This window comes from Bidens hawaiensis, unplaced genomic scaffold (genome assembly GCF_021521415.1).
Source record: "Bidens hawaiensis isolate Kalapana, Puna unplaced genomic scaffold, B.hawaiensis_p1.1 tig00043396_1, whole genome shotgun sequence".
Taxonomy (NCBI): Eukaryota; Viridiplantae; Streptophyta; class Magnoliopsida; order Asterales; family Asteraceae; genus Bidens; species Bidens hawaiensis.
This window is the reverse complement of record NW_027497681.1, coordinates 68,315-83,395: the sequence shown is the minus strand read 5'-3', so window position 1 is coordinate 83,395 and position 15,081 is coordinate 68,315. Positions and strand designations below refer to the sequence as shown.

General features: G+C 35.1%; 1 non-coding gene and 1 pseudogene across 2 annotated transcripts; both read left to right on the top strand.

Moving 5' to 3' along the window:
- Positions 1-3,357: 3,357 nt before the first annotated feature.
- LOC143594237 (E3 ubiquitin-protein ligase RKP-like) lies at positions 3,358-8,575 on the top strand (annotated as a pseudogene). The gene is made up of 10 exons (XR_013146291.1): positions 3,358-4,954; positions 5,034-5,867; positions 5,957-6,117; positions 6,209-6,347; positions 6,438-6,521; positions 6,614-6,895; positions 7,505-7,636; positions 7,723-7,922; positions 7,999-8,203; positions 8,279-8,575. The product of XR_013146291.1 is annotated as an E3 ubiquitin-protein ligase RKP-like (transcript).
- Positions 8,576-10,192: 1,617 nt separating this feature from the next.
- Positions 10,193-10,345, top strand: LOC143594238 (U4 spliceosomal RNA). The gene has a single exon (XR_013146292.1). It is a non-coding gene; the product is annotated as a U4 spliceosomal RNA (small nuclear RNA).
- Positions 10,346-15,081: the final 4,736 nt, after the last annotated feature.

Here is a 15,081-nt window from a genome sequence, read left to right as displayed (position 1 = left end):
TAGGCCCGTTAGTTCGGGCTCAATCTCGCTTATTAAATGTGCCCCACTGCAAGCTTAAGGTTGGGCTCAAACGATTAAAGTGTTTAGCGAACCAATATCTGCTAACTCACAAATGACTCAGCTATGTTGCACCCTACTTACACAGTTAGTATTAGTTGTGAGAGAAATCTCTTGTTGAGCTTATTAACCTCTAGTTAATAAGCTTGATTAACCAATGTAGTTTGTGAGCTTGATTAACCTCTCACCTAATGAACTTAAGATTGTTTGGTTGAGATCGAAACTATATTGTTCGAACAATATATATCGGGAGTTCAAAATTACAAACTAGTCTACCATTTTATCTAGTTTTCAAGATTTGTAGTATTTTATAATGGCTAATTCACACATCATCCAATCTTACTCATAAATCTACACGTGTCAACCATAGGACTAGAACTCTCAACCACTTGAAGTGTAGCACCATTACATTATATACACACATTGATGCTGCTAGGCAAGCACTTTAATTAAAAAAACTTTGTTAATTATTAATAAAACCCTTTTACATAGAGTTTAATTTAGCGCATCTCCTAGACACCAACTAATCAAAAAGTCTTATGGATTTAAAACATGTTATAATTACAAAGTTTGAGGCCTTCTTTTTTTTTTTCTCTCCCAAACAAACATGTTCCTAAGTGAAGTGATAAGATCATGTTTGGCCCAAATAACCTAGAATATATTCCCCCAAACTACTTTTTTGTGTGGTGGACTAGTGGGGACTAACAAGATTGCACATGAGGCACTTTAAGTGACCCTTGGCTTCCGTTGTTGTGGCCAAAGCCATAGAACCAACACTTGTGGGTTAAAGTGGGTGTTCTTTTGTGCTTTTTGTAGCCTCCACATGTGACTTGCACTTCTTGGAGGCAATACAAGCCATTGCATGTGCCTCCACTATTAATCCATAGTAACTCGGTGATACTTGTGGTCGACTCATATACTTTTATTGTTAATATTTGTTTTTGTTTATCGGTGTGTACTTTGTTAGATATGCCAGATCATAATCATTGGAAGAAGAGAGTGGCTCCATTAGTTTGAACAACATTTTGTTTCAAGGAGGTTGAAATAATGAGGTACTCCTAGAAAATGAGTCAACTTTGAGATTAACCTCATTTTCATTCGTAATTTAGGTGCAAGTGGTTATCAATGCCGCTTGCATTGTGTTCAAGTAGGGTAACAATTACATATTCTGAGTTTATTACGAGAGATTAAAAAGATTAAATGACAAAAAAATATTTAGAAAAGGTGATTTTGTTTTTTAATTACTTTTTAATTAAATAAGAATATTTTTTATCACTATATTTATATTATCAAAAACCATATAAATCGTTTTATATTACGTACAACTTTATTAAGTACATATAACAACCGAAATTTGAAAGATCAAGGTTGATGAAATCAATACCAACACCAACAATTTTTTCGGTTGATTTTGCGAAATTAATCTTGATTGTAAACCTTGAAATTTAAACTAATAATCCCTCTCCAATAACAAAATCTTATCATATAATTCATCATTATTATTTATTATTGGTAGTGTCTCATAGAACGAAATAAACAACAAACATGTAGAAACAACATCTGAAGGCTCGAGTTTAACAAGAATGGATGGTTAAACGATAAGGAGCCAAGAAAACCTCTAATTATTGTGTATTCACACCCCAAAAAATTTCTTGACACCAATTTGGTATTAACCACTCCAATAGCGCATGTGAAGACTAGTGTAGTGAACTAATGACATAAATTGTGACAAGAAAGGATTCATGTCTTTCATATACAGGGATAACAAACAACTAGAACCTCACGAACAAACAAGAAACATTTAGGGTAAAGGGATATATACGTGTTCCATCACGGATCAAATATTTGGAGATCGAATTGCTTGAACGTTTGGGTTTGCTGGTTCATCCCGGACTTCATTGGGTACAACTTCAGCGAGAAAGGAAAGCGTACATGCCTAGTTGTGCTTGCACGAAAAACGCATCGCTAGTTGCGAGCTGTTGCCGCTTGTTTGATGAGTCCAAGGCATGACGAAACCAGTGGACCATGATCACGAGCGGATGGATTGGCTAGCCTCGAGCGTCACATAGGTCTAAAAAGATTGTTCTGTAACACTATGTATGCTAAAAGTTATAAAGATTTTTTTTTTCTTTTCTTTTTTTTTTTTTTTGCTATGAAACGAATATGATACACGTTTTTTTGTTACCACCTCAGAAAATTAACAGCATATTTACATAAAATAAAGTATATGAAAAGGTTAAAGTTGAATTGATGATAATCAACATAGCTTTCATGCAAGAAAAGAAATCCAAACACAGTTAAAAAAAATCCAATTATTTTGGGTGGTAAATAGTTAGTTACTGTGGATGAAGGAAGCCGCCGGTTGATGTGGCAAGTCTGACAAGCTTGCTACGGACTCTATGTCCATGGCTCCATGATTCGTAAGTGAGTTGATTTTTTTATTTATTGTAACATGATGAATAATAATAAGTTCAAATAGTTATGAACTTGTCATCTCTTTTTCTTTGCTTAAGTTTGATGATTAATCGATATCATGAATTCCAGCTCATCGAACCTTCAGTTCACTTGTTTGTCTTTTAATTTGAACCAAAACCAGTCCAGTTTCTTCATGTTTTCAATTCACTTACTTATAACTAACATAAGGTCTATGAATTTTGTTATTTTTTTTATCCATGGAAGACGTTATGCGCTCCGGAGAATCGGATTTCATTTGTTGATTATTGTTAGGGCTGTTGACTAATCCAACGTTCAGCAAACAACCGTTTGGTGGGAAGTTTGTTTGCCATCGTTCGCTTAATAAATGAACAAAGAATTCCCTTCAATTAATAAAATGAACCAGCATGGACAGAGGTCTCACTCATTCAATTGTGTTCATGAACGTTCGGTCACTTAAGTTTGTTATGTTAGTTTGGATAAATAGTGTTAACTACTTAACTTGATTTATGTTTTAGCAGGTTATATGTGTAATGTTTGGGATTAGAATTTTTTTTTTTTTTTTAAGATTCATATGTGATTATATATGTATCTATGCTGGTTTGTGTTTGTATGTTCGTTTGCGTTCGCTTATGAAGTTAACGAACAAACACGAACAGATGCATTTCCTTAACGTACTTATGAAGCTAACGAACGAACACGAACAAATGCGTTTCCTTAACGTACTAGCACGAACAAGAAATTTCGTTTGGCACGTGTTCATGGACCGTTCGTTTGTCCGGCAGATTCTTAACGAACACAAACAAGGTCTCGTTCGGATCGGTTTGTTTACAACCCTAGTTTGTGCTCTTTAATTTTCAGGGTGAGATTTGATCCTAAGCTTTTAAAATGCTCTTGTTGTAACTTATAACTGCTACTGGTAGTGGTTTTGGAGTCACTGTGGGTGACTTTTATAATTCCACCAATGGCTGATGATAGTCAACATACAAACTGGCTTGCTTCTGGTTTAGCTCTAATATTGGACGGTGAAGATAAGAAGGAAAGTAGTCAGAAAAATCGTCTCGTTTCATATTGTGATGATTTTGGTGAACAGTCCCTTGAACGGACGCTTGAACACGTGTTTGAGCTCCCGTATAAAACGATTAATCTGTTGACGTCTCAAGTTGATGCTGATGCAATCCGTTCCGTTATAAGAAACGATTACTTAAAATATCATAAATCCTTATTGACTGTTGAAACCTCACGAGACGGAGTGTCTGCCTCTGTTGATGGTTCTAGACCTTACACCGTTAAAATTGAAGAATCGAGCGTGTGTGGTGAGTTTCAACTTATAAAACCGCCTTTGTTAGTTGAAAGCCATGCGGTATTCAGTAGTGCACGATCAAATGCATGTGTATGGAAAGGTAAATGGATGTATGAAGTAACCCTAGAAACTGCTGGTTTACAGCAGCTTGGATGGGCTACTATTACTTGCCCTTTTACAGAACACACAGGTGTAGGTGATGCAGATGATTCATATGCATATGATGGAAAACGGGTCCTCAAATGGAATCTGAATGCTGAACCGTATGGTCAAACATGGGTTGTTGGTGATGTCATTGGATGCTGCATAGATTTAGATGCTGATGAAATCTCATATTCTAGAAACGGTGTTTCACTCGGTGTAGCGTTTAATGGAATAAGGAAGATGGTTCCCGGGCTAGGTTATTATCCAGCAATATCTCTCTCACAAGGCGAACGCTGTCATTTGAATTTTGGGGCCCGCCCGTTTAGATATCCAATTCAAGGATTCCAACCAATTCAAATTCCGCCATCATCAAATTCGTTAACTGTCGGTTTGCTTCATTGTTTTTCAAACTTGTTGAATATGTGGCGAGGGGAGAATAGCAGTTATAACTCTATGGAAAAGCTAAGAAGTTTAAAACGGTTTATGCCTGTTAATGAGTTGTATAATCCCGTTTCTTATGGAATTTGCATGGAGTTATTCTTGGCTCTTGATGCAGATTCAGAAAGTGTGGAATATATAAGTTGGGGTCCGCTTTTGTCTTTTCTCATGGATGTTTTCCGGGATCAAGCGCCTCATGATTATGAAAGTTTGGATAGAGTACTTGATGTTTTACTCGATTTCCCGGGGTCCACATTGATGCTTGAACATCTGATATCTGCACTTTCTTACAAATGTAAGACTGCATCTATTGTTTTAAGAGAGAGTCCATATTCAGGTTCGTATCCATATCTTGCATTGGCTGGTCACATGTTAAGGCGTGAAGATTTGATGGTGGTTTGGTGGAAGATGCCGGATTTTGAATTTTTATTTGAAGGGTTTTTGTCTCAAAGATGTCCAAACAAACAAGATCTCCAGCATATGATACCTGCTGTATGGTGGCCTGGTTCATGTGAAGTTGTTTCTAATGAAAGTAGCATGATGTTGACCACTAAAACTTTGACTGAAGCAGTTAATAAGGTATGTTTCCTCTGATCCATATGTTCTAGACCTACACTCTGACAAAGTAGTACTATTTTACTTGTTCTCCCTTTTGCAGATTGAGGAGAAACATCGGGACCTATGCTGTCTAGTCATGCAATTCATTCCACCTGTAACGCCACCTCAGTTACCCGGCTCGGTTTTCAGAACATTTTTACAGAATATTATATTAAGAAATAGGGGAGCAGATCGCAACATCCTTCCACATGGCATATCAAGCAATTCTGTTCTTGTTTCTTTGTTTACTGTTATACTTCATTTCTTATCAGAAGGATTTGCAGTGAGAGGGTGTGGTTGGATGTTTGGTTCTGGAACTAGTGGTGGGCCAAGTGTCGGGTTTCTACACAGAGGTGGTCAACAAAGTTTTCCGCTTCCACTTATTCTTAAAAACGACCCTCACCGAGTTGAGATTCCAAGGCTTAGTGGGTCCTACAGTCATGTAGCTAATGTCCACCCTGTAAATGTGGAACCCGAAACTGAAATGATTCGGTGGGAAGAAGGATGTGTTGATGACGTGGACCCAGAAACCAGAATAACACATGTGGGGATTAAGAAGCCGTGCTGTTGTTTAAGTTTGGATGTTAATTTTTCAAGGATATCTAAGAATCCGTTTAGATATACAGCTAAAGCTTCTCAGAGCCATTGCAGATCTATTCCAGAGAGATCTGCTCAGGTGGCAGCTGAGTGCAGTGCTGGCAATTTGAATGATGACATGGCGGATAAACCTAGCACAAGTGACCGGTCAGATTCTGAGTTTGGTTATCGCCTGGTGCAGCAAATGAGGGTTGTAGCATTAGAGAGCACTTCATCTTCTTCAACATTAAAAGAAGAGGAGCTTTTGGATGCCATGCTTTTGTTGTACCATTTAGGTCTTGCACCGATTTTTAAGCAGGTTATATATACACATTATCCGTTATATATATATATACATATATGTATTCAGATACATTATATATCTAACATGAGTTGTTTTGAGTGCAGGCATCAGGCTACATGACTCATCAGTCACATTCAATATCCCAGCTGGAAGAAACAGATAGACAAATAAGAGAACGAGGTGGCGGTGAACAGTTAAGACGGTTGAAAGAAGCCCGAAGTATCTACCGTGAAGAGGTTATAGATTGTGTGCGCCGTTGTGCTTGGTAGTTATTTTTGTTTTTTTTTTCTAATTGCTTGAAAATTTCTATTACAAAGTATGTATTTATTGAATTCATAACTATGTTTGTATTGTAGGTACCGCATCTCTCTTTTTTCCAGCTGGAAACAAAGGGGAATGTATGCAACATGCATGTGGATTGTCCAGTTGCTTCTGGTTCTTAGCAAAATGGATTCTGTTTTCAGTTATGTACCTGAATTTTATATAGAAACTCTGGTACGCTATTAACCCTTCCATCATATTTTGAAATATATAAAGCCCTCTTGATTCAATGCAGTAAATTAACCGTTTGATCTTTCTTTGCAGGTTGATTGTTTTCATGTTTTGCGAAAGAGTGATCCTCCTTTTGTCCCAGCAGGAATGTTTATAAAACAAGGACTTGGTTCATTTGTATGTTTCTCAGTTTCCATCTATTATGATCAGTAATATAAATTCTTTATATATAATAATATATGCTAATTTTTTGTATCTGATTTCTTCAGGTTACTTTTGTTGTTACTCATTTGTGACCCAAGAATATCAAGTGCAGATTTAAGAGATTTACTTCTGCAATCAATTTCTGTGTTAATTCAGTACAAGGAGTTTTTGGCTGCTTTTGAGAACAACAAAGCAGCGACTCGTAGCTTGCCAACATCACTTTTATCAGATTTTTTGATAACCGATCATGGATTCCGGTTACAAATATACTTGTAAGATTATGCAGAGGTTGCGGGTTTGGATTTTCAAAGCACGGAGAATCTTCATCGGTTTCTAGTGTGTTTCAGGTGACTTTACCACATTGCTTTTAGTAGAGGGGGCAAAATGAACACAAACGGAGCATGTTTGTGTTCGTTTGTTTAACTTTAATCAAACGGACGATCGAATACGAACAACTAAACAAACGAGGTTATCTTGTCCATGTTCGTTCGTTAAGAAAACGAATGTGTTTATTTTCGTTCGCTAACAGTATAAACAAACAGTTTACGAACGTAAATGACCTGACATATCTAAAGTCTAAATATAGATAAACGAACATAACTGAGCTAAAACCAATGGAAATTAAATGTGACCAACAATGTGTTGGGCCTAAAAAGTTATTAAAACTAGACTAGATTATAACGGGCCAAAAAATTTTATATGAATAGATTAATGAACGTAAATTAACGAACTTAAGCAAACGTAAAGTAAAGAACATAAATGAACGAACGAGACATGTGCTTATGTTCATTCATTTAACTAAATGAACACAAACTTTAGTTCATGTTCGTTTGTTTATCTAATAAAAGAAATTCCCACCGAACGGTTCACTCTACGTTCAATTCATATACACCCCGGCCTACTTGTGAAACAGTTTTTTATCTTGGCTATTAACATCCACATTTGTTGACCAACAGAAATTACTACGTGAGGCCTGTTTGAAAGATGAAGAACTGTTTTCAGCGTTTCTCAATCGTCTTTTTAATACGCTAAGTTGGGCAATGACTGAATTCTCGGTTTCCGTACAAGATATGCAAGAAAAAGGCCAGGTACATATTACAATCATCTTTATCAAACAAATGTGTTCTATCAAGTGATAATAATTTATTAAAAGGAAAAAAAAACTCTTATGCAGATGATAGAATTTCAACAAAGAAAATGCAGTGTTATATTTGATCTTTCAAGCAATCTAGCAAGGGTACTAGAGTTTTGCACATGTGAGATTCCCCAGGCTTTTTTGTCGGGGGCAGATACGAACTTGCAACGATTAGTTGAGGTGGTTGTTTTTGTTCTCAATCATTTGACTTTGGTTGATGACCCGGAGTTCTTTGACTTGTAAGTTTCTTCCATTCGTTGACTTGTAAGTTTCTTTAAATATATGAAGTAGTTTCATTTTGGTTTTTTCTAACAGGATACTTAGAAGACCCAGTCAAAGTCCAGAAAAAGTCAACCGAGGAATGATGTTGGCACCATTAGTTGGTAGCATTTTAAATTTGTTGGATGCAAGTGTTGTAACCGACGCCAGCGAGCAAAATGATATTGTCAGCATTTTCGCCAGCATGGAGTGTGCGGATACTCTTATTTCTGGATTCCAGTACCTATTAGAGTTCAATTGGGTTAGTAGTCTGTAACTTATTGTTGAAATAATATAATCTAATATTCTCTCGCATATTCTTGCATTACTTTGCCAGGCTGGCAGCTTTAAGGGAGATGTTCATCTCACAAAACTCAGGCAGTTGGAAGATTTTTCTAGTCATCTTATTTCAAGAACATTGTTGAAGAGGGTGGCCCATAAAGAAGAAACAGAAAGTGATGATAATGTGTGCTGCATTTGCTATAGGTGTGAAGCAGATGCCAAATTCTTACCATGCACACATGTTTCATGTTCTGGTTGCATAAATCGCCACCTCATCAATTGCGAAAGGTGCTTCTTTTGCAACGCGACGGTACTTGAAGGATGCAAAAACTTGTGAAATATAACTTATTTCATGGATTCAAGAATCAGATTTAGTTTTATGTGAGCAAAAGGAAATGATAAACTTATAAGACTACTTAGTTATAGAAAGTGTAAATAAATAGACTATGTTAGTGGGGTATAAGGTTATATGGTTTGGTACTCGGATGGTTATGAATTTTGTAGGATCCGAGGGCGATTAATTTCGGTATATGTTCTTTATGTCAAATTCAGAACAAGTCAAATGTGACAATTTGCTGCTGCAGAGGTACAAATAAGTAGAGTTTTATATTTCTGGATATGAAACAGAAGGGTTTAATTTTGTAATATAGAGTTTGCATAATTGCGTTTGCATCTGATGTATCATAGTGGCAATGCGATCCAACATGCACGTCGTTGGAAATTTTGAGATTCATAATAATATCATCTGAAATTGGATTTTTTTGTATTGCTGTTTTTTGTTTACTGTTCTAAATTAGGGTTGTAAGAGAACTGAATGAGCAGGAGTATGGCTTGCATAGGAGAACTTAAATGGTCGTATCGCTTGCTTGTGTTCATTTATTAAGAAAATAAAATATGTTTGTTCCTCTATTCAATTAATAGATAAATGGAACATGGAAAGAGTAGCATAATATTGTCTTAAATTCTTTTTTAAATACATTATAATATCTTGTTTTATCTATTTGTTACTTCATTCAAATCTCATTTAAGTTCAACATAGTTTAATTTTCTTTTTAAGTTATATGCTTCTATTTTATTAGCATTAGTATTTTTTGAAATTGGCACGATTATTATCGATTATTGTATTAATAATATACCCGATTTTAATAAGCGTATGAAATTTCAGGTAATTATCCACAAAGGAACACGATACTTGTTATTTAACTAAACTAAATGTTAACGAACAATAACTGATTAGTTTGTTCATTTATCTAAACATATGAGAAGTTCGTTGAGTACGTTCATTTGAGTAATAACTCAACATGCATAATATCTTGTGCATGTTTGGTTAAATAAATAAACTTTCTGCTAGGCCATATGGCTGAAAGTTTTGATTCTTTTACACTTTCCTTTCAATTCATTTCAACATTTTTCTTGAAACATTACCCGATCCTGCCATCTTGACACTTTTAATTTACCTATTGCTCTTAGGATGTTACGGTTAGGGCATGCATCAACTGGCTAAGTTGCTAAGCAAAAACACTCTCACAAACAGGTTTCAAAACACAAGTTTTTCTAAAAAATAATCCATGGTTGCTATTATGGTCGTGTCTTTAAGCTGATCTTTTATTGTACTTGTTTAACCCATCAGACATAAAGCATGCCCCAAGTTAAATGGGTTTCGTTTATTGCTTCTCTTCTTCCCGTCTGCCACTGCGTACCATTAACAATTACCTACATATATAACACCATTACGAGTTCCATAATAGTTTAAAAGAAAAAAGAGAGAAAAAAAAACTCGCTTAATCTCAGTATTATTTTGTTAATTTGATCACAAACAGAACAAAAGAAGATGACGAGGTAATATTATTATTAATATGTAAGAGTGGGTTGGAAGGTGGACTTTGCGATTGATCCCACATCGGTTGGGGATATGAAAGGAGGTAAGGTCTGGGTGTATAAAAGGGGGCTCTGGGTGAAGGCAGAAGGTATCTTTGCGCTTGGGGCAATGACGCAGCTAATGAGGTAATAACCGAGGCGCGTCAATTGCTGGTTGAAAACTATTTCCAAACCCCCTCCTTGGCTTTGGGTCTCCCTTAGCCATCGAGAATTTCTGGAAGGGCTCCCTTTTGAGGGTAAAGCCCTACAAGTTTTAAGGTTTAAATATTTAGCTGTTAAAATTGAAGTTGAAGCTTGTGATTCATGTTACTGGTTGCGAGATTTATGTTATGTGAGCTTGCTTAGATGAGAGGTTAGAGCATCACATTACATTTGTAATGTGATGGTCATCGGTTTGATTCCGATAGTCGGCTTTAAAACAGAGAACATAGGTGTTATAATATAAAGGTGTAATCTATCTATCTTTAGTAAGCATACAGAGTGCAATAAGAAAAAGTAAACTATTTAGATGTATGTAGCATAATATAAAACCCACATCCCACATCGACAGTTTGTTACTTTGGAATACTATTTTCCGCATTTGTAAACAATGGATAATCTTGAAACATTTCTTGTTCAGTAAAAGAATCATGTTCCTTTTGTGGGTCCATAACACGTCAGCTGCCTGCCTGTAAAATATCAAAAAAGTTTGCAAACAAACACTGAACATTCATATTATACGAGCCAGCACTGAGCACAATAGTTCTCACCATAATATTGTTTGAAGGGATAGATGCAAGCTTATCTTCAAAAGTTCCCTGTTTTCGACCGATGGCAGTTCATGCACACCGCTTTGCAGCCACAATGATCGTAACCTTTTAACCACAAAACATACTTTATTAGTCGAGGAATGTTTGAAATCTTTGTGTTTCGTTAGTAGAATCAGATAATTAGTTGTAATAAAACGTACTCACCACAATATATTTGTACAGACCACATAATCAGATATGACTTGGTGCACTTTGCTTTCTGATGTTGACTAGAGTCTCCTCATATATTTACCCCTTTCTTCTATAGAAAGTAATTAAATCATTTCTCGCATTCATTTGCTCCCCTCTTCACTTCCACCTGCAAAATGTTATTAAGCCTAGATTCGGATTTTTAAGGTTCCACGTGGCAGCTAAAAGGGTCTAATGGTCTTTGATCAAGTTTCTTTCTTTCTTTCTCTCTCTTTATAAATATTTTGAAATAGTGACATATACATGGTTTATTTTAGAGATATAGTTGGAAATTTCTTTCCTTAACACCAACAGCCAGCCTATGTGAGTGTGAGTCGTCTTATGGTCAACGACTACAATATGTTGTTACCCTTACCCTTTATGTTGGTACAATGATTTATAAAGTAAGGTCGACCATAAGCTTTGTTAATCAAAGCTCTTCTTAGGAATCAAGAATATAAAGGTATTAGAAATTTACTTTGTTATAGCTTTGAAAAAGAGAAAATCGGTTAACAATGCATTCTCTAGGGTTTGCCACTAATATTGTTAAAGAAGAAATTGCTGCATATTGTGATTTCTCTAAAAAACAAAAACAGTTAAAAAGATTTAACAAAAACTGTTGCAGGAAATTAGCAGAAATTCCAAAGTTATCTTTCGGCTGTGAGCAAACAAAAGATAAAAAATATTTCAAAAAGAAATATAAAAAAAGGTATAAACCAAAGAAATGATTTTGGAAAAATAAAAAGAGAAAATTTACTCCTGGTAAATACATCTCAAAAGAAAAACCTAAGGTTTGTCCTCAAGGAAAAAAGAAATGTAGATGTTGGATATGCTCTGAAGAAGGGCATTATGCTAACGAATGTCCTAATAGACAAAAATTTCCAGAGAAAGCGAAGCTTACCTCTATAGCAAAAACAGATGGATATTTTCCCTCTGAAGATAGTTTTGATGATTATATGCAAGTATATTCATTAAAAATAATTAGTGATTCATCCTCTGAAGATTTCTCTTCCGAAGAATCAGGATGAATAAAAATCTAATTATCAATTGGGAAGAAGATATTTTACAAAAGAAAAATGAGTTAGTATATTCAAACATAACTAATCCTAACTGAATTTATATCAAGGGAAAAATTTTCCTAAAAGGATATAAAATTATAACTCTACACTGTTATATAGACACAGGGGCAAGTCTATGTCTCGCAAGCAAGCATGTTATACCCGATGAATTATGGGAAAATACTCCCAGAAGCATTGATGTAACAATCGCCAATCAAGAAACAATTAAGTTGGATAAAGTCTGTAGAAATCTGATTGTCTATTTCTCAGGAGAACCTTTTATTATTCCAACAATCTATCAACAAGAATCAGGTATTGATATACTCTTAGGAAACAATTTCTGTCAGTTATATGGTCCATTTACCCAATGGTTAGATAGAATATCTTTTCATCTTAATCAGGAAATGATTTTGATTAAAAAAGTAACAAAAGCCTTTCAATTAGGAAAGCCCGGATTTCTTGAATCTATGAAAAAAGATTCAAAAACAAAACAAATACCAGGTACTAATATAACTCAAGAAGTTATAAAACCTGAAGAAAAATATTTTCTAGAAATAAGAAAGTATCAAAAAATTGAAGAAATACTTGAGAAAGTATGCTCAGAAAACCCTATAGATCCTGAAAAATCCAAAAAATGGATGAAAGCGTCAATAGAGTTAATTGATCCAAAAACTATAATCAGGGTAAAACCTATGAAATATAGTCCCCAGGATAGGGAAGAGTTTAAAAAACAAATCAAAGAACTATTAGATCTTAAACTAATAGTCCCAAGTAAATCTCCTCACATGTCTCCTGCATTCTTAGTTGAAAATGAGGCAGAAAAAAGAAGAGGAAAAAAGCGAATGGTTGTAAATTATAAAGCAATCAATGCAGCTACTAAAGGTGATAGCCATAATCTCCCGTGTATGCAAGAGTTACTAACCCTCTTAAGAGGCAAAACCATTTTTTCAAGTTTCGATTGCAAAAGTGGTTTCTGGCAGGTACTATTAGATGAAGAATCGCAGTTATTAACTGCATTTACATGCCCAGACGGACATTATCAATGGAAGGTAGTTCCTTTTGGTTTAAAACAAGCACCCAGCATATTTCAACGACATATGCAAAACGCTTTAAGAGGATTAGAAGAATATTGTACCGTCTATGTTGACGATATAATAGTTTTCTCAAACTCCGAAGAAAAGCACTATTTTCATGTTTTTTCAGTTCTAAAAACAATTGAAAAATATGGGATAATTTTATCCAAAAAGAAAGCAAATCTTTTTAAAACAAAAATAAATTTCTTAGGCTTAGAAATTGATCAAGGGACTCATTGTCCTCAAAAACACATTTTAGAAAATTTGCATAAATTTCCTAATATCTTAGAAGACAAGAAACATCTTCAAAGATTTTTGGGCGTTTTAACTTATGCAGAAAGTTATATTCCAAAGCTTGCAGAGCTTAGAAAACCGTTACAGGTAAAATTAAAGAAAGATTATGTTTGGGAATGGAAACAATCTGATACTGATTACATAAAAAAGATAAAGAAAAAATTAACAGATTTTCCAAAACTTTATCTCCCAAAAGAAAAAGATTTTCTTATTATAGAAACAGATGTCTCAAACGATTTTTGGGGAGGAGTTCTAAAAGCTAAAACAGCCGAAAGAGAAGAGATATGCGGATACACTTCGGGAAGCTTTAAACCAGCTGATCGAAATTATCACAGTAATGAAAAAGAATTACTAGCGGTAAAAAATACTATCTCAAAATTTTCCATTTATCTCACTCCTGTAAAATTCCTAGTCAGGACAGATAACAAAAATTTTACTTATTTCCTTAAAACAAAAATTTCTGGAGATAATAAACAAGGACGCCTCGTCAGATGGCAGATGTGGTTCTCAAGATATGCTTTTGATATTGAGCACCTTGAGGGGCCAAAAAATGTCTTGGCTGATTGCGTTACACGTGATTTTCAAAATAATTGAAATCACTATTTACCCGGTTATAAATAAGGACCACACAAGCTCATATTTATCATCTCAAAAATTCAATATCTCTTTTTTATAAATTTTAAGTAAAGGGGATTCGGGTTTAGAAAATAAAAAAGAAATGGAGGAATTAAAGGCATTACGCCTTAAAGAAAAATTCTTGATTATTGAGCTTAAAGCCATTCAAGAAAAAATAGCTTTATATGACGAAAGTCTAAAAGCAACAACTGTTAATTCAGAACGGGAATCCGAAAGGATACAATCTGAATCTATTCCCTTACAAACGGCTAAGGGTAAGGAACACTCAAGTCCGTTAACTCCTGTTGCTTTGGAAAAAAGCAAAAATAAGGTAAATGAAGAACCACAATCTTCATCTAGTCCAGAAGCAAACGGCTCTGGTAAAGACACAACAAATCCGTTGATGGCTGACAGTTTGCCAAAAACTGAAAAGGTCTCTCTCAGACCAAGTTACTCAGAAATGGCTAACAAACCAGAAAAAGATACTTCTAGGTTCTATGTCATTTTTGACGGTGATCACAGAGGTATTTATGAAGACTGGTCTCTAGTCTCCAAATACACCTCGGGAAATTCCTTCCCGTTTAGAAAATACAAAACCTTGTATCAAGCTCAACAAGAAGCTACACGTTTTTCTGCGGAATTCGGCAAAAAAGAAATACCTCTAAAGGTAATAACTTTTCCTGAACCTTTGAAACCCAGGAAACCAGAAAAAATTATAGAGTTCAGAGAAGCTCCCACAAATTTCTCAAAAATGACACGTTTTGAAGAAAAAGAAGAAAAGGATATCATATCTCTGGATGAATTCAGGACAATATGGTCCAAAGCAAGGTCCCTTAGTCAAAACGATTTTGAGTCCGAACATATCTACACAGAAGATAAGGCCACTAAAAGCCTAATTGTCTTTTGTCCAGGCTCTAGCCCAGAACTTGTTTCTCTAGCATTTTCTGCTGGATTAATCAAGTT